Source organism: Pipra filicauda, unplaced genomic scaffold, assembly GCF_003945595.2.
Source record: "Pipra filicauda isolate LSUMZ 115617 unplaced genomic scaffold, ASM394559v2 scaffold435_size564288_pilon, whole genome shotgun sequence".
Lineage (NCBI taxonomy): Eukaryota > Metazoa > Chordata > Aves > Passeriformes > Pipridae > Pipra > Pipra filicauda.
The window spans coordinates 344,687-364,609 of NW_024104571.1; the positions used below are offsets into that span (position 1 = coordinate 344,687).

Consider the following 19,923-nt stretch of genomic DNA (forward strand, 5'->3'; position numbering starts at 1 on the left):
AGAGCTGGAGAGGTGCGTCTTAGAGACCAGAAATTTGACACCCTGTTTCATACATTGCACAGGACTCACAGCTCTCAGTGGGCATGGGGTCACAGTTCTCCACAGGAATGTTTTGGGTGCCTGTGCTGGTTTGCATTACACTGCTACCTCACTAGATGTCTCCAGGAGCAACCTGTGTGCTCCAAGATGCATCCCTTGATAAATCTGAGACTGGAATGTGGCTGGAACTGAGTCTGAGCAGGAGTTGATCTGTTTGCATGCTATCACCACCTCTTCTGCAAGTGAGAGTTAATCTCCACAACAGGAGGGGTCTTCTAACATATTTGTGCTCTGTTGCTTAGAACTGGTGAAGAATTTTGTCAACACATTTATAGGCAGGTAAGTGAGGGTCACTGCTGGGCAGGGGGTAACAGCCCAGTGAACTCTGTCTTGGTTTTCTGTCAACCCAGGCATGTTTCATTCACAGTTCAGGATGCCAGTGAAGCTTCCTACATAAACTGCTTCTCCATCTTTTACATCTGGAATTGGGAGAAAAAATGGTGAGCAATAAACCTGTGGGTATCTCTACTCACAGGAAGGATGATCACAGCTTCCTTCCAGTGACTTTAATTAAGCTACTTCAGCTGGGCCAGTAAGTTCAGCTCGTTCAGCCAAGCAGCGCCATTGCTTCTCGTAATTGTGGATTATCTGATGAGGCTGCAGCGCTGGGATCCGATTGCATCAGCTCGTGTGTGTGAAGTGCTGATGAGCCAGTTTCGGATACCAACCCACAGATCATCCCGGGGATCTCTGCCACGTACAGGTCCTTCCAGTGTGAAGGGAACAAACAGCCCCTGGGGCTGAAAGCTCTTGCTCCTCTGCTGCAGACCGTGCGTTCCTCTCCTGCTGGCAGTCACCCTTTCCAGCCTTCACTAACACCAGGCACGCTGCTGAGAGGGTGGAGGAGAGGAAGATTCATCTGCTCTCTGAAGGAAAGTCACACAGAGGGACCTGAGAGAGACCGCTGGGGTCACCCAAGGGCAGCCACCTCTGCTGAGGCGATGGGGACCCTGGAGGGGCCCACGGCCAGGATCTGCCAGAGACACCAAGCTGGGCTGTGGAAGGAAGTGCTCCTTGCAGGCTGGTGCTGTTCGGTCCTTATGAGAGGCCTGTGGGGTGGCCAGAACATGCCCTTGGTAACTCGAGGACATTCCCAAGCTGGGGGACAGACTGAAGTGCAGGAAGGTGGCAGTGCTGCCATGCAGGGATGAGGAGAAGCAGTGGACTGGCAGGGACAAAGCGGGGGAGGGCAGCAGCTGTGCAGGATGGGATCCTCTGTGTGGGTGGGCACAGCCTCTCCCAGGACCTTGCCATGGCATCTTGGGGAGCAGCTCTGAGCTCTCTGGCTCTCCTGGGCACACACAGCTCCCCAGGAGGGTCGAGCCTGCTGGGCTGTGCTGCTGCTGAGCAGTGCGTGGTCACAGTCCCCACAGCAGGTCTCCACCTGCCTCCTGACCCATCCGCATGCCACGAGCTGTGATGCATCAGCAGGACCCAGGTGTGCCTCACTCATAACTCACATCCTGGCTGCTGGGATGCTGGTGACTCGCTGTGGCTCTGCCTGTGATGCTGGAAAGTGCTGCATTAGCAGCTTGAGGCAGAGAAGAGTTTCTGTCCTAGAGGGCTTATCAAGTGCTTGTGTTCAACAAGGAATCGGCAATGCTGGGATAACAGTTGGACTCGACAGTCTTAGAGATATTTTTCAGCTTAAATGATTCTAAGGAAGTCACAGGAGAGTCCAAGAAAGGCAGAAAAGAGAAGGTGCTTTCATAGAGCCTGAGGGGAAAAAATTGTGTGAGCAGTCTCTGTGAGTTGTTGTCTGCAAGGATGGGCACTGGGGGACAGGGATACATGAGGAACATGGGGGCAGAGACTGGCATCCCACCAGTGTTGCCAACCTGTGATGCTTTTTGGAGGACAGCAGGCCACCGAGGAGGGGTTCAGCAGTAAAGGAGCAGGTGGGTTGGTGGTGATCTGAGATTTATATTAGATTTCACGATCCTTTTTGTTTTCTTAGACTTTTACAAGCTGTAAACTGTGAACTTTGGATATACAAATGTTAGGATTCATTCTGACACTGCTATTCTCAATATTTACCTAGTTACCCATCCTTCTTCTGCTTTTCAGTAATTTTTTTGGCCTCAGAAATAGCTCGCTGTGGCAGAGGGCCCTCCGGGGCAATTCCAGTGCACGTAGTAGGATTTTAATTTGCATTTGTTTTGAATTTTCTGTCCTTTAATTTTGTTAAACGCTGCTGTTTTTCCAGTGCTATCAGGCAGGTAGAGCAGCAGCTTTCCTACAGCCCAGCTGTCACTGTGCAGTCTCTGCAGGCAGGGTGCAGGCGGACACAGCACGGCCCATGTGCGCCGGCGCGGGCTGCGGAAGGGGAGAGGAGCACGAGGACGGCTGATAAGGAGGCACAGAACCACTGTTTGTGAACCAGATCACTGGCTGGAGAGCCAACAGGCTGCTGCTGAAAGAAAAAAAGGGAAGAGTCATCCTGAGGCGTTCAGCAACGAGCTATGCAAGACGCAGCCTCAAACCACAGGAAGCCCTGATATCCCATGAAGTAACAAATATTTTTCTATTAATACCAGCATTTTTATTGCCTCTTTCATCCAGAAAGAACCCTAGTTGGCTTTTATGCTCCGCACACTCAATTTGGTAATTGCTTCTCCTTGCCACAAGATATTCCCAAAGACATGCCGATAGCAGAGACTTGAGTACTGGGACAAACAGCCCTGGGAAGGGAGCACAGTGTCTGTCCGAAAGTTCTCGGGGGCTCTGACAGGGAAGGGCTGTCCTGCTCTGTCCTGCCTCTCTGGCTGCCATCCTGCTGGCCTCAGTAAGGGAAAATAGCACCTAAAAAGGGGGCTGGAGAAGAAAATATCTCCAAGCCTCAAAAAGGGACTAATATTATATACACATACAAATACAGTGTATATTATTTCTTTAGTTTGCTTGCTCATGTGTGTAGTTAATCATGAATCTGAGTCAAGGAGGGAAGACATGGAAAGCTTTAGAAAGTATGTCTGAGATAGAGTACAGTACAGGAGTGTGGGAGCCAGATGCTGCTGCCCTCCTTTAGCCACCAGAACCCTCTGGCAGAAGGCAAGCCAGAATTCAGCTCTGTAACAGCCTTGTTGGTTTTCCTAGAGAGCTAAAAGAGGGAGAGTGCATTCCCTCTGCTGCCTGCCGGGACAGACAAACAGCACGGGTGCTGTGGGCACGTCCTGAGAATGGACCCGCTGCCTCGGTGTTGTTCTCTTCACTCTTCCCCGGGTCACTTCCTCTATTCCGCAGCCCCAAACCCAGAGGAGACAAATGTCCTTGTCCGTGGCTGTGTGCTGCCCTGCTGCCAGCCCTCCTTTCTTGCTCTGGCAGGGCACGGGGGCTGTCAGGCTGCCGTGGAGCCCGTGGTGAGCTACCTGGGCACAGCAGGTGTTCCCACCCTGCAAGTACTTCTGGTGGGCCTGCCCGAGGGATCACCTGGGGAGCACAGGAGGGTGGGTTTGTTGGCTCTGTGATGGAGATGGGCCTCCCTCAGGCTGCAGGAAGATTTGGGGTCATACCAATGATTCCCTGAAACCTCGAATCACCCAAAGGCTGTAACTGCAAACACTTTTGCTCAAGCTTTTCAGTGAGGAGAGTTGCCAGCCTTCAGAAGGAGGACACTCAGCTTTATCCAAGGCTGTGACCTTAAGCTGTTTTATCTAAGCATATGCAAACTTATTTAAATGCTCTTAAATCAAATGGGGACAGGCATAGCCTAAACTACTGTAAACTGTTTTTACATGGAAATTGCCTCAGCTGGGCAACCTTTTGAACCACTCTGAACCCAGAGTATGAGTGGTGACTGAAAAGAGGTGGTGACTGAAAAGAGGTGGTTTGTCATCACTGCACGTGGCACTGCCAGGAGCTGAGGAAAGGCATCCTGCCTTCAGCTGCTGACCACCAGCTCGCAGTGACATCCCTGTGTACACCCACCCCCTGACCTCTCTCAGGGCAAGGCTGGTCGGATTTACTGGAACTGGCTCATTCAGACACGGAACTCCACGTGGGAGCAGGGGAGGATCACCCACACAGGCTTTCTGCTCACCGAGGGATCCCAGGCAGGAAGGAGGGAGCTGCCACCAGCGGTAATCAGCAGAGTGCTTAATTGCATCCTCTCTGTGGCTTGCAGAGGATGTGTGTGTGCCTAAGGCTTGCAGATTAAACAGCTGGTGTAAGCCAGCCTGTCTTACTTCACAGGAGACGAGCAACCACGCTGAGCTACCCCTGTCCTGCTGAGAGGCTGTTGCTTTGAACCTTGAACTGCAGCTGTGCTCAGGCACCGCAGCCCTGACACCGAAGCTCAGAGTGGATGTACAACCAGCTAACGTGTGTGTGCGCCAGGTGACGCCTGAGGAGAAGGGTGAGGCTTTCTGTGTAGGCAGAGAGTGGGAGCAAGGGCTCGGGGGCTGTGCTGGAAAAGCAGAGCCTGGACTGAAAGTGCAAGGAACCCCCCACTGTCCTTTCTGGGCCACCCGCACTGCTCAGGTGGGTCTCCACAGCAGTTCTGTGTGAGCAACAGCAGCAAGACTTGGTGATTGTGCCACGCAGGTGCCTCAGGGTGGTCTCTGCTGGGAAGCACTGCCCAACCCCAGCCTGATGGTGCCCCTGTCCGTGTTTGGCCAAAGCTCCAGGACCACTCTCACGTACTGGTGTCCATCCCCCGTCAGCCCTCCGAGTGGACCCGGGGTGCTGCCCGCCAGTTGGGGATCACCATCCCTGGCAGCTGGGTTCTGACTGGCCAGTGTACACCGAAACATTCCGCTCTGCATGAATCCCAAATATTTTTCTCCAGAGTTGAAAGCTCTTTGTGAGCATAATCTGCCAGTCCAAACAGAAGAAAATCTCTATTTGGTCTGAAGAGCAGAACTTGGCATGGCTTGCAGGGGAAAACGCCAAGTACGCGAGGCTGTTTGCTCTCCTTGCAACAGTCGTGACTGCTCCTTAGCTCCGCTAAGGCACATCTGGCTGTCATCTCTGCACATCTGTATCCTGTGATTTACACGGTTTTCTCCTAATGCTTTATGTGGTTTTATACTGTGATGAGGCTCTGGAAAGAAACAGGAGCACCTCTTCCTGCCCCTCTGAGAGCCAGCTCTGTGGGAACCTTCCTAGGGCCCTTGCAGAGCTAAGGGAACCTCCTCTGGAGTGCCCATGGCCCTCCTTGGAGAATGGTCCACCTGGCAGCAAGCAGAGATGCCAGCAGTGACCTGTGCAGAATGTGTGTGCATCAGTAAAGCCTTGCAGGATATGGCTGGGAAAGGAAGACTTTCCTTAGCACCTCTGCTCTTTTTCAGCCCCAAGGTGAAGTTTCATCCACACTTGAACACCATTACACTGATTCAGACTTACAAGTCAGTCCTGTTCAGTTTGGCGTTAAGACTGGCTCCTGGCCTGATGGGTCCAACAAGAGTATCAGACTGACAGTCCTTCTGCTGTTATTTTGGGTAGGATCCCACCACACACAGGTACCCAGACATTGGCTGGAACCTGTGAGCAGTTGCTGAAAGCAGCAGCAGCTCCTGCCCTACAGAGACTATGATAGTGTAAGAGGAGATGTTCGTGCATCTGTCTCCCACCCTCAGCCCAGCTGGTGCTGAGCCAGCTAAATAGGATTTCCTCTCTTGGATTGCAGAAGGAACTCCAAAGAACACATGGAAGCTCTGCTACCTGCAACCAGCTCCAACAGCCACAGCACCTCTGATCTGCACCTTTGCTGATCGGCACCCAAAGAGTGCTGAGATCATCAGATACCTTTTCTTTTTTTAAAGCAGGAGGAGTCAGGTGGCATGTAGGTGTGATCTGATGGCCTAAAGGTGACAGGTTATTAAGTTCCTGCACTGCTCATGCATTAGGTGGTCAAGAGATGATCCTTGAAGAGTACTGAAATGGTCAGAAGGGAAGCAAGAGTGAAAAGATGAAAGTGGCAGAGATGATTTAAAGTAAACTCTATAATGTTCAGCAGCATCTTAGTTACATCTGTTCTTTCTCTAGCAGTTGTTTTTTCTTGTAGAAGACTCCTGTAGAAGATAAAGCTTTTCTTTCATAAGAGTAACATCTATGGCAATTCCCTTCCTTCTGTTTCTTCCTGCAGACGGAGCAGTTCAAAGCCTGTTCCACCCACACACCAGTTTATTAGTGGGAGAGAAGAGGGAATTCTCCTGTCTTATTGCTCCCCAGAAATGGAGATGTTTCAGGAGCTAGTACTCACTATGCTAGTAAGGAATTTGTTAAATTACTTCGTAATTCTGAATGGGAAATTTGTTCCTAAGCTTCCCAGATATTCCCAGTCTCAATTCTCCAGGGAGCGAGCTCACGCCTGGTATTTATGAACAGCCCTGTAACGGGACAAGAGGAGGCCTGTGATGGAGGAGAGAGTAATGATTTTGCAGTGACTCTCAGGCTCACATTTTTGAGAAGTTACAGACTTCAAATAGACATTTAGATTTAAAGGGAGTATTTTGGGAGCACTGCCACAGTGCTCTGTGGTGTCGGCAATGGGGATGTTCACCCCCAAACTCCTCTCACCTCACAGTGGGTTGATTGCTTTCCCATGGCATCAGTTGGAGCCAGCAGTGGGACAGCCAGGATCTCTTTTGTAAGTTGGGGTGACTTGCTGAAGTGTTTCACAGCGCTACAGGTTTCACAGTTGTTTACCATGGGATAAAACCTGCCCTGCCAGAGGGAAGGGAGTGTATCCTATCCGGAAAAAAACACAAACCAAAACAAAACACCTCTTCCATAGTTACATCCTAGGCCAGTTGTTAACTCCATTTACTGTCTGGATGGGAGCTGGCTCTGCCTACCCAGGACCAACAGGGACAGCAGTGTTGCTGAAGTTGTGTGGAGGAGCACAGCCGGTAAATGTACAAGAGCAGAGCTGGAAACTGCCCCGCTGGCCAGCTTCAGAATCACAAGAAACTGATGGTGCTACTCAGAAAGGAGACCCTCTCTAACTAGAGTGCTTAATAACTAATCAAAAATATTTGCAGCGATGTTTACTTTTGTTTCTGTCTGTGTCATGAGCCATGGCAGCTCTTGGGAAACAGACTATAGGAACAGAGATATTCCATCTACCGTGCTGTTCATCTCAGCTGAAGGTGGCTCTCCAAACAAAAAAGGTAGATCCATCATGTAATTCCAGTGCCCTTCCTGGATAATGGTGTGCCTGCACCACTGTGGACCCTGCAGAGGCAGCTGTTCCCGTGTGTGTGCACAACACCCCTGGCTCAGCAGAGCCCACAGATACCTGCATTACTGTTGCAATACTAATCATGACTTTACAGACAGAGGAAAGGTTCCGGCCAGCCCAGCTCCTCCAACCTGGGAGCCCCAGCAGCAGAAGGATGGAGCGGCTGTGCATGGGCTGTCCCGTGCCCCAGTGCCCCAGCGGGGTTGGGAGCTGTGGTGGGAGCGAGGGAACGATGCCCAGCGAACCTGAGGCCAGGCTGGGTTGTGCCCGCAGCTGGACCCCTGTGGGTGGTGCAAGCCCTGGGCTGTGGGCTGGGGGCAGTGGGTTGGGAGCAGTGAGCAGTGAGCAGTGGGCAGTGAGCAGTGGGCAGTGGGTTGGGAGCAGTAGGCAGTGGGTTGGGAGCAGTGGGCAGTGGGCTGAGGGCAGTAGGCAGTGGGTTGGGAGCAGCGGGCAGTGGGCTGAGGGCAGTGGGCAGTAGGCAGTGGGTTGGGAGCAGCGGGCAGTGGGCTGAGGGCAGTGGGCAGTGGGTTGGGAGCAGCGGGCAGCGGGCTGACGGCAGTGGGCAGTGGGCTGAGGGCAGTGGGCAGTAGGCAGTGGGTTGGGAGCAGCGGGCAGTGGGCTGAGGGCAGTGGGCAGTAGGCAGTGGGTTGGGAGCAGCGGGCAGTGGGCTGAGGGCTGAGGGCAGTAGGCAGTGGGTTGGGAGCAGCGGGCAGTGGGCTGAGGGCAGTGCCCCCCAGCCCGGCCGTCCCCGCCCCGTCCCGCCCGTGCAGGGGCGGGCGGTGCGGGGCGGTCGGGGGCGGTGCTGCGGAGCCCGGCGGGGCTCGGCGCGGCGCGGGGAGCGGTCGGAGCGCAGCGGAGCGGCCGCGATGGGCGCCCCGGCGGTGGAGCGGCGGCGGCTGCGGCGGCGGCGAGGGCGAGGGGAGCTGCTGCGGGGGCAGCTGGGCGTGCTGGCCGCCCTGGCCCTGCTGCTGGCCGGCGGCGCGGCCGCGCGCGGCGGTGAGTGCGGGGCCGGGAGAGCGGGGCCGGGAGAGCGGGGCCGGCGGTGCGGGGCCGGGAGAGCGGGGCCGCGCCGGGGGGCGGCAGCGCGGCCGGGCCGCCGGGGCCGGGGGAGCCGGGCTGCGGAGGGAGGGAGCGGGGGCCGGGGCAGCCGGGGCTCCCCTCGCCGGGGGTCCGCGCCGGGGCCCGGCCGGGCCGGGGCGTTGTGCGCCGGGGGCGCGGCGGCTCCGCGGGCGGAGGGGAGCGCAAGTTGCCGGAGGTCGGAGCTCGGCGGGGCGGAGCGGGGCCCGCCCGGCGGCCGCGGGCTCGGGGGCGCGGAGGGCTCGGGGCGGTCGGAGCGGGGTCCCGGGGGCGAGGCCGAGGCGGCGGGACCGTGCCCTCGGTCCGGGTGTCCCCTGCCCTCGGTCCGGGTGTCCCCTGCCCGCCGGGCACCGGCCGCGCGCGGGGCGATCGGGACCGCTCCGCGTTTCGCTTCGCAGCTCTTTGAGTGTAAGCAGAATTTAGCCACGGCTTATTTTCCTTTTAGCGAAGGAGAGCGTACCCCTCCGTGACTCGAATTTGCTTTTTAAATAAACAGACGTGTCTAAAGGGTTTCACGGTGTCCAGCATGGTGTGAGGAATGCTCTGATGTTTAGGGAAGAGCACAAACACCAGCTAAGGCTTCAGCGCAGTGTTTCTGATGGAGTGTAACGATGTTCGGATGGTTTTTTAAGGCTCAGGACTTGAATGCCCTCAAATTAATCTAATTGTCTTTTTTTTTTTGTACGTGTCTTCTAAAACTTAAGCTTTTTCTCTCAAACGTGGTGATTCCTTCCGAGGAGTAAGGCCAGGAAAGACATGAGCATCGTTGTAAGTAAACAGGAGTGTGTGCATGTACTGAATTATGTTTAGGTCTACCTGTACGGTAGACGTGGATGTGTGACACCAGTGTCCATCCTTCCTTTACCTAAACGTCAAGGCTGCTGGTTCGAAGGTGTGCGCCAGACTTGTGCTCTCTTCCTCCTTTCTGTCATGATCCATCTCCAGCAGAGCAGACTGGCTGCATGCTGCTCGCCTTTGCCATGTGAAAAACTGTAAATGACATGGTAAATTTGAGGCCTGTTTTAGAAGGGGCAGAGTGCACTCCTCTCCCTGAAGGGCAGTGTGGATTCCCCTCCCGTGTTTTAGGGTCCCTGCTGATGCAAAGGGAGCTCCGTTGGCTGTAAATGGCAGTGCCACAGGTGCATGTGTCTGTGCTCTGCTTGAGCTGCCCAAACGTTTCCCAGCTGGTGCTGCAAACTTGTGTCAGAGCTCTCGCTGTTTTGCTTCAGTTTGGGAGCCCATCTCATGTTGTGATCAGAGTTTGCTTAAAATTAGCCTGAGAGGTGAGAAATGGCACAATAGACCCGGCGCCCTGTGTGCCTGCAGCCATGCAGAGCTGGCAGTGACAAGGAGAAGAATCGTTTTACAGGTGGAAATTTTCCACAGTGCCCACTGCATCCGCTGGCTCTGCAGGGGCCCAAAGTGACCAGGCTCTCTGGGGAGCCTCGCCTACAGCCTGATGCTCTCTGGCCTTTGTGGGCGGGAGGTGCAAAGGTGTGCTTCTGTTTATCGATTTCAGTATTTTTCCCACATAAAAATGGGGGGTTTGAGATCCAGCACGAACTTTTGACTGGACTGCAGCGCTGCGGTGTGGAGTGGCCTCTCCATCCCTGCGCTCCGGGGTGGTGTTTGCTGTGCCGTTTGGGGCACTCGTGGTGTGTGGGGCTGGCACGGCTCCCTCGTGCCCTTGCTGCCAGAGGGACCCACAGTGTCAGGCCGGGTGTGGGCTTTGCTCGGCTGCAGTGGAGGTGCTGGAGTGGCTGCTGCTCCTGGAGAGCCTTCGCGTGGAGGTGTGATCCAGCTCGGTAACCCCAGGCTTGAATCACCTTTTAGGATGATACATTGTCATTTTTAATGCTGCTGGTTTTCTCAGTCAGTCCCCCTCCCCTCAGGCACTGGCTGGCTGTGGCCTGGATCTGGAGGAGCATGGCTTTTCAGGTCAGTGGTGACCTGTGTGTGCAGAGGGGTGTGAGGTGCCAGAGCCTCCTCTGTGAAGTGTGTGTACTGCATCTCCCTGCAGGAAACAGGCTAGAACCCTTCTGGAGAGGCAGGTAACCACAGTGTTTTAATTGATGAACCATCTGGAGTGAGCAACTCTCGGGGACAGGGCACAAGTTCTGGGTTTCTCTTGTGGTGCCTCCCACTGCTTTTCTGAGGGACTTAATCTCTCCGTGTCTCGTTTGGCTGGGTCTTGAAAAGGAGGCTCTTTGTCTAAGTGGCTTTGAGATCTCCTGATGCTAAATGATGCGTAATAACAAAGTGTTAAAACATTATAATGTTTATATGAGGCTCATTCCAATGATCTCTATATTCCACAAGGCTCAGGTTTTCAGAAATAGATACAGTGCATATTAAGAAGAAATCCAAGTTCCCATAGTTTATCCGGGCAGTGAACATACAGCTGGGATGCCTCTTTCTCTCTTCAGGCAGTGTAACTCTGTGGTTATGCTCTCACGTTAAGAGAGTCACATTGGTAACTGAGAGGTGTAACTGAGATCAAACACGGCCCTACAGACCCCAAGTCCAGCTGCCAACTGCTGGACTGAGTGACCCTGCCATCCTTGCAGAAAGAGCCAAAGGAAGCATGAAGTTCTTTTTTTTTTTTTCCTTTTTTGTCCCCCCCCATTAGTCTGACTCAAATTCTCTCTTCTAAAGAGAAGGAGGAGTGGAGACTTCATTACATGAGACCATCTCTCAAATAGTAATGATTCAGGTTTTTCAAGAGAGGCTTCTGAGTCAGGCCTTTTACCAGTTTGCTGTCAGACAGCAAAAATAGCAGGGGCATCAGTCAGTGGGTTTTTCTTTTCTTCTTTCTGTGTTCCTGTGTTTTTGGCAGGAGGGTAAGGGAAAGCTGGGTCCGATTCTGCAGGCCTTACTCATGGGGATGGGCACATCCAAGCACATGGAGTTGCCTGTGTGATTCAAGCATGGAAGATTTGGGTTGCTTATAAGTCTTGTTTTAACTTGATTGGGAGTGAAGTATTTAGAGGGGTGGAGCAAGGCCTGCATTTTGACTGGCTCTGAGAATTACCCCAAATCCAAAGCTCAGGCTGTTTTCACAGGACTGATAATTGCCTGGTCCTTGTGGCCTGTGGAGGGTTGAGAGCATCTGTGTCATGAGAACACATTCACAGAAAGCCTCTGAGCGATCCTGGATGGTGTGGTGGGAGATGGGAGCAAAGATCCTGGCATGTCTGCCTTGCACCCCTGTGTGGCTGGAGGAGCTCACAGGACTGGAATGAGCCACGTAGGCTGTTTCCTCCTGACCGCTTTGTCACGGGCCCTGCCTCAGAGGGCTTTTCCTTACAGATCTCCTTACTGCCAAAATAACGTTGAAGAACCTTGGTGTGACAGATCCTGGTCCTCTGGCTGGGAGTTAAGTGAAAACTCCCTGATTTCATTTGAATGTTTTAGTTTGTGCAAACCAAGAAACCCAAACCGAACTTTAGAGGTCATGCAATGAAAGCACAAAAGCAGTTGTTTTCCTCACCTCTCCAGCAGAGCGTAATCCAAGCTCCAGTGCGAGTAATCCTAGCCCAGATGTAATGCTGTAATCGTTGGACCCCTGGATGTGGGAATTTACCCTCATAAACTCAGGAGAGGCATCAGGCCAGAGTGTGGTATGTGACCTCTTTGGCAGGGAACTTGTTTGGCCTTGCAGGAAATGACTTGTTCATTTATTTAGTACTTGTTCAAGGTCCTGCACCAACAGCCGAGTGGGACTGAGCTCTTGAGCCGAGCAGCTCGAGGGGTGGCAGGGATGGGGCACACGGCAGTGCCTGGGGGGACGTGGGGGAACCTGCTTAAAGCTGTGCTTGGCTGTCAGCATCTGCTTCGGGCTTGTACAACTGGCTGTGGGTCTGGGCCAGCTGCAGGGTCTCCCTGAAGAACTGCCTTAGAAATGTCCAGATCTCCGCTCCTGTTTGGAGTCCACTGGATTAAAACGTTAGGGAAGTGCCGGGCTGCACGCCGGGCTGGCTGATTTCCCAAAGTTGGGTGCCTGAGGTAGACTCTGGCACACCACCTGGAACCACAGGAACCTGGTGCTTGGGACGTGGATGCAGGATGCTCAGGAGCTCTGGCTCCAGCAGGACATGGGAGCAGAGGGATGCTGGCCACCCCAGCTGCTCACAGAGTGAACACAAGGCTGTGAGAGGGTGAGGAGCAGAAAGCCCCAACAGCTGTTATTCCATGTAGGTTTGTGCTCCACACCTGCCTGAGCTGATTGAGCTGTCCGGGTTCAGTCCTGCCCTGTCCGTGGCTCGTGCTCTGGCGTGGCAGTGGCCCTTAGCTGAGCCTTCTCAGCAAGCTAACCCAGCAGGAAGCTAGCCCAGGATAAATACAGGGGGGTTTCTGCCAAATTAGCACTCTAAAATGACTCGGTGAAGGGCATTAACAAGCCAGAGAGCCCTTGGGTGGTGGCTGTGATCAGAACAGCAGAGCTCATGGTGAGGTGGGCATGGTTTGTTGGTTCTGTCCCAGCCCTTTTTCAGTGGTTCCCTCCTGCTGTTAGTCTTAAATGGTCCGTACTTAGAGGAGGCAGGCTGGTCATTTGGCCCATTTTTGGTCAGAGATCCTCAAAAGGCTTGGCTGGACCTCTCATATGTTCATGTGACGGGTACTTGTGTCTGTAGGCTCCTGGGAGGGAGACTGTGGAAAACAAACTGTCCTGGGGTGGGAGAGGGTCATTTAGGAGCTCAGCAGTCAGCCCTGCAGTTTGGAAAACTCCTCTCACCCCTGGAGCTGACCTGCTTATAGGTATTAGCCTGTCCCAGGGCACTCTTCTCTGTTTTGTCTCTGTTCTTCTTTAAATTGATGGCAACTTTATGGTGGCTAGAAAAATAAATGTGGTTTTTTTTATGGTTTTCGTTCCTTTGGAGTAATTTAAGTTACCCTTTCTAACTCTCTTGTCCACAAGGAAGTATAAAAAATTTAGTTTTCATAGAGCCTTCCCTAAGATAAAACTTGAAGGAAAGAGCTGGGTTTCATGAAACCTGTCCCCAGAAACCTTGGAGTTCTGTGTTTTGGAATGAAATCCACGTGGGGTTCCTTGAGTGCAGAGCCTGAGGGATGCACCTTGTTACACCCTTGCTTGGAAGCCAGTGCAGCAGCTCATGGCAGCCCCTGCAGGATTCTCCTGCGAGCACAGTGGTGGAGCTGCTCGGTGCTGGCATGGCCGTGCTCTCCCCCCTGCTTGTCACAGCCCACAGCCAGGAAGTTGAGCTGCAGCAGTGCATTTTTTTTTTTTAATAAAAGGGGGTTTTACCCTTTTCCAGCCTTGTCTTCCTTGCCCTTCTCTAGAGCAGTCTTTAGGCTTGGGATTTTAGAAAGCACTGGAGATGTTCGGAGGCTTTGTTCTGCTCCGGGTTTTACCTTGGCTATTACCACGAGTCAAGTCAGACTGATGCCAAGAGCCATTGGTAACCTCATCCGAATTTTTTTCCGCTGCTGTGGCTTTATGGGAAGAAGCAGTTGGGCATGCCCAGGTGTCTGTAGCCCTGCCACTGTAATCATCATGTCCTGTAGACATGCTCTCAGGAAAAAAGGGTCACAGGGTGAGTAAATCTTGGTGGCTGGTTTGCATTACTCACAGCATCAAAGGGAAATCCTTTGAAAACGAAGTGGTAAATGTATGTAATTTGCAGCTCATGAATGGGTTCTTGGCTGAGCCTGAAGGGATGCAGGTGTTCTACCTCTCCTCCCTGTGGGATCCTTGCTGGACTGCTGGACTTCTTCAGCCCTGAGCAGCCTGTCCTTGTGTTATTTACTGCCAAGGGCATCCTGACTGGGTGTTTGCAGTTAGCTACTAGAAACCCCTTGGGGGCAGTTCCATCTCCTGGCGCTGTCTTTTCTTGCATCATCTTCCACAGAAGGTCAGGTCTCCACAGCAGTCAGCGAGAATGAGACCTGATTTTGTCAGCTTGGAAATGATAGTGGTGGAGCTGCCTTGTTAGGGAGATGGCCTTGGGATGAGCCCGCTGTACCTGGGTATTTGCCAGGGTGGTGAGGCCTCCATCGCTTCAGCAGCGGAGCCAGGTACCTCGAAGGAGCATCTGCGCATCTGCAAGACAGGAAAGAGGTGCAAGTCAGTGTGTTTGTACTGTAGCGTGGCTGGATCTCAGCAAAATGCTCAGTTTTAAAAATCTCTAGATGCTGGGCTTTTCTTTAGGAGCGGGCTGAGAAGACTCTGGAAGTGATGATATTTCTAAAGAAGGAAAGGGAGCAGAATGGGATGTTATCCAGCAACAAGGGCTGATGAATAGGAGCCCACAGTATCTGGAGATGACTTCAGGCTGGATTAAAATCAGGAGCTTGATGTGGACTGGAGATGTTTAAGCTGATATTTTTTTTTTGAGGTATCCCTGAGACTAGGAACACTGTACCAAGGGCTCCGGGGAGAAGTCCTGGGTCTTGTTCTTCTGGAAAAAGGGAAGCGTTGAAGAGGAGTCCAGATGTGGTGTCCAGGGAGAGAGCTGTGTGGGACTGTACTTGCTGGGACTTTATTTGCCTTTTATGGACTCTTTTGGCAAACATGGAATGTCATCTGCCTATAAGCCATGCCTGTGGGAAGCAGATGGTCTCCAGGTCCTGATGGGGACCTGGAAATGTCCCACAGGCCCAGGGGAGAGGGGAGTGGGAGTGTGTCTCCAGCTGTACCTCCTGCCCTGCGCTGCCCTCTCGCTCAGCTCTGCAGGCTGCCCGTGGCAGGCCGGGGCACGGGTGATGTGCTGGTGGATGTGAGCATGTGTTGAGAAAGGGACATACCTTTCATAGAGAAAACCCACTCTTACGCACAAAGGGGTGTGAGAAGGGGTCTGGAGGCATGGATTTCGTCAGCCTGACCTCGCTGTACCTGCAGTCGCGTGTGCGGTGCTTTGGCTCAGAGCCGTGTCTGTGTGCCCACAGGCAGTTAGGCCAGGGACCAGGGCTTAACCTGCGGCATGGGAAGGGGTGGGCCTGAGTTCACGTGGGCTCGTGTGTGTACGAGGTTAACCAGGTCCTTCGTCACTCAAGCCACTCTTCAGCCTGTGGTCTTGTCGGGGGAAATGAGGCAAGTAAGCATGTCCTCGAACTATAAGGGCTGAGCCTAAAGGGAAACTGAGGTACGAGAGAAGTGCCTGGGATTCTCCTGGCACAGGAGTGTCAGACTCACATGGAGCTCAGGTCTGCAGATGGGTTTTTGCACCGGTCCAGAGTGTTCTGACGTGTCCTTACGGATCAGCCCCGGGAAGCTCCTGTGGCCCCATGGTGGCTGAGGGGTTGAAGTGCATAGCCAGGGTGTCCTGCTGCCCTCAGCACAATGTATCTCGTCTGTTGCAGTGCTGGAAGAGGAGAAAGACGTGTTTTGATATTGCTGAGCGAGCTCCTCTATGGGGAACGTTGGTATGCCAAGGCTCATCCTCAGCATTTGCTCCAGCAGCAGGCATCACCTATCCAACCAGAACTGCAAGCAGGTTTTGATAGCTCCACTGGGAAAGAGCCTGCTAAAGTCCAGGAAAAGAATCTTTTTGATACGCAAGCCAAAAACGTGCTAACTGAGCTACAAACAACTGAAGGGTCTGCTGTTAAAGTAATCCTCATTCAGAGATAGACTCAACTGGTTTTTTTTCCCTAAGATGGCCAGAACATCCTGTAACATAAAGCAGGAGGAGAAACGAGCCTTACATGGACATTGCTTTCTCCTCTGAGAAGACCTACCCTGCAGTTCTCAGTGCACCTCTACGTAATAGTTGATTTGTATTTTGTTGAGAGAATGGGACAGAAAGAAACTCTTGTAAATGAATGTTGCATACACTGATACAGTGCAGCAGTTCATTTTAGGGAAAGCAGAGCATAAGCTGTGCCATTTGAGGTTATGCACCATGACGTGTACAAAAAGGCCCATTGCAATGGAGTTCTGTTGTTAAAAAAGAGTAGGTACACGTGATGTGCGACTCCCAGGGTGGTGGCAAGCAGAAAAGAGCTGTTAAATGCCCTGCTTTTGTGGTCAGTGAGTGCCATGCAGTTTGGGAGCTGGTGGGGATTCTGGCTGTGATCCTACTTGACACGTGGGTTCCACTCTCTTCCCTGCAGGAGGGTGCCCAGTGCTGTGGTGGGGCTTGGGGCAGAGGATGCTGTAGAGCCCTGTGGAGGACAACAGCCCTGCTGAACTGCACAGCCAGGAGAGGTCTCACTGACGGGGTGGAATGAAGTCCTTTCTGGGATGTAGGCTGCTGGACAGCTGGGTGGACCAGCCCCTGGGTGGAACCAGCGTAGGGCACCATGGGTCACATCTTTTGACGGGGCACAGGTTTCACATCCTGGGTCTCTGTGGGCAGGGACCATCCTGCTGCAGTACTGAGTGCACTGGCTGGTGCCAGGGTCCTCACAGGCCTTGTGAAAACCAAGCTGGGACGAATCCTTGTCCCAAAGAGCTCCTTTCCAACACAGTGACCTGTCAGATACAGCTTGCTTGTTCACAGCGCGCTCGTTCAGCAGGTTCCATGGGTGGTGCTCCCAGCACAGTGCTGCTGGCTGTGGGCTTCTCAGGAAGCAGAGGCATTAGAGGGGAGGGAGGGGGAGAAGAGACAGTGCTTAAAAACCCCCTCAAGTTAATTTTGCTGCTGACTGCTGACAAAGTAAAATAAATTGAGTTTCGTGTTCTTTGGATTTATTCTTGCACTAAATTGGAGGAGGCAGCAAATCAAGCTTGTTCAGAAGTGGATGAGTTTTCCGAGAAAGTAACTGAGTAATGTAAAAGCCTCTTGAGTTAAGAAATGATCCAAAGGGAGGTTGCAGGAGTGCCTGTCTCCATAGCAGAGGTGCTCCAGGCCTCTGAGCATCTTTGTTGCCTCCTCTGGATCGCTCCAAGAGGTCCACGTCCTTCTGATGTTGGTAGCCCCAGAGCTGGATGCAGTACTCCAGGTGGGGTCTCACCAGAGCACAGCAGTATTTTTAAAGCCCTGACCATAAGGCTATTAAAAAAAAAAAAAAAAAAGCCAAGGCTTTTTGTTTCGTTTTAGTGAAAGCCATGTATTTTTCCAGGGGAAGCACGAGTTCTCCTGACCCCACCGTGTGTCCCTCGGGTGTGTGGCTCCGAAGCACCCGAGGCGTGGGGCCGTGTGCGGGTGGCAGGGCTGTTTGGGAGAGGGAGGCTGAGCACCCGAGGACGCTGGGGCTGGCGTCTCAAATTGTTTAAATTGACTGTGGTGGCATGGTGCCAGCTGACACCAGCTGAGAATCTGGACAGAACAACTTGTCCAAGGTCACCTCACGGGCTAATAGCAGAGCAGTGAATTAAACCCGGGTCTTCAGAGTCTCACTACAGGGTAAATAAAGAATTGCTTACCACTTCTTGGGGGGTCTGCCTGTCTTAAAGCCTTATAAAGAAAAGACAGCATCAAACTCTTGATTCTGGTATGATGTAGAGCACTATCCTTTTGTGCCAGGATCTCTGGTTAAAAATAGAAGGTTTTTTCCCCTCTATAGCATTATTTATTTCCTTTATACACTTTATGACGTTCCAGGCCAGGCTCATTTCTCAGAGGAGAGGGGCAGAAGTGCTGCTGTGCTTCTCGGGACTGGTACCTGTTTGTGCTCAGGTCGCCTTTGTGACTGCCTTTTCCAGCAGGTAGGGAACATTTCCCAGGTGGAAAAAGTAAGAGTGTAGTTAGCAGTTTGGACACAAATTGCATCCAAGTCATCTACTTGTAGGGACAGATTGCCTTTTTAAAAGGGGTCTGCAAAGGAGTCTCTACAAGGTTCAGTCAAGCTTTAGTACAGCAGGCTCGTGTGCTGGTGTCCCCCTGGTAAGGGCCAATCTAAAAGCTGCTGAAGCCAAGAATTGGTTTTGATAGTTTTCTCTATTCATCTGTGGTCATTTATGAAGTACTTCCTCCATGTGTGTAGAGATGCTTTGCTTTTTTTTTTTCCCCTTTTCTTCTTTTTTCCCCAAGCCCTTGAAAAGCTTTTTCAGTTGCCATCATGATGGTTTGGGTATGGGAGAGAGAATGGGAGTTAAATTAAAATTCAGGGTCTGCAGCAGAGAGATGCAAGGCTGAGCAGTTGGTTCTTGCTGGAGGGAGTCCCATGGCTGATTTCCTCACGTGGGACTGGGAGAAGGGACCCAGAGGGTACAAAGCCGAGTGGAAGGAGCAGGACATTGGCTGTGCACTCCCTGTCCTGTGACATCCCTCTGTCCCCACGTGCATCCTGCCCAGGGGAGCTGGGGCTGGCACCCATGTGCTCAGGTGAGCTTGAGCTCCACAGCCAGATCCATCTGCAGAGATGAGGGACGAGCTCTCAGCTGGAGGGAAGGACCAGGGACAACCTGGGACAGCTCAGTAGTGACACCTGTTGACTGGGAGAATGGCTGTGCCGGTGGCTGCGGTCGGGAGGACCACGGGAGGCAGGAGAACCCCGGGTGTTTTGGTGTGTTAAGCCTTGGTTTGGGCCATCAGTGTGTAAGGGAGGAGCGGAGGTGGTGCGGTTTGTTAGCAGATCCTGTTGTGGGAGGGAACCTGCAGCAGGACATGACTGACTTTTTCCAGGTAGCTGAAGCTGGAACTTTCACCCTGGCTGATTGAAACGTGCCTGGCTCCGGTTTGTGATTCCCGTGGCTGCTGGGCTTTATCCTTCTCTTTCCTGAGTACCAGATTTATTTCTAGATATGTTTACTTACTTCTAATAAATATAAGGCAGAGATGTCCTGAGGCTTCTATATATATTTGTCTGTAATTAAGGTAGGATTAATTGCTTAAAATTGTGTTTAAGGGCCTGTTCTGAGATCAGCAGATAGGAGCATGAGATAAAATGCATAATGAATACATTATGTTATAAATAATGGACACAGCCTGTGCACAGGCATCCCTGAAAGGTAATAGCTCTTTCAATATTTAATTAAGTGGGTACCATAGGGAAAACACTCTCTGTGACTAAGGTAATTTTCAACCTGGTTTAGCAACGCAGATCAGTCTGAGCGAGGGCAGAGACCTGGGTGCAGTGTGGGGACCCTTGGTAGGCACCGTTCATGGTCACCCAAGGACAGGTTTGGTGCCTGGAGAGCTGGTGGGAAGGGTTAGTGTTGGGGGTTGATAGGAGATGCAGATAGCACCTGGAAGATTTCTTGGTACTTCTGCTTTGCTCGTTTGCTGATCTAGGAGCTCAGGAAGCCTCGTGCTTCTGTTGGCTTTGTAGAAGCAGGCTTTCCACAAGGACACCTGATGGATGCTTTCTCCTCTCTTGGAGCCCTTTTGCCTGTGGCTGACTTATGGCCGCTCCAGAGCAGATCCGTTTGCAAGCCAGTGGTAGGGAACAGGGTTGGGTGAAGGACCACAAGCACCATGGAACATCTGAAGCATCTTGCTGGGGCTCTTGCTCTCCGGTGTTAATGTCAGCCCCGGGCACTGGGAAGGAAAGAGCTGCATTAGCGCTGGGAATTCGGTTTCCTGGGGAGGAGGGCACAGCATCAGTTCCGAGGCCAGCGGCTGCCCTTGAGCGTGTTCTCCTGACAGGTACAGGAAAAGGGGAATGGCCCCCACTCCGAAGGGCCTGGATTCCCACCTTTAACCCTCACTGCTCGTTCA

At 52.7% G+C, this 19,923-nt stretch overlaps 1 protein-coding gene across 2 annotated transcripts in view; it reads left to right on the forward strand.

Annotated features, from left to right (window-relative positions):
- Nucleotides 1-8,243: 8,243 nt before the first annotated feature.
- SLC24A3 (solute carrier family 24 member 3) overlaps nt 8,244-19,923 on the forward strand; it is a 115,307-nt gene continuing 103,627 nt past the window's right edge. For both annotated transcript variants that reach the window (XM_027724196.2, XM_027724198.2), the window contains exon 1: nt 8,244-8,278. The gene's annotated coding sequence lies outside the window, so the exon portion shown is untranslated. The remainder of the gene's footprint in view (nt 8,279-19,923) is intronic.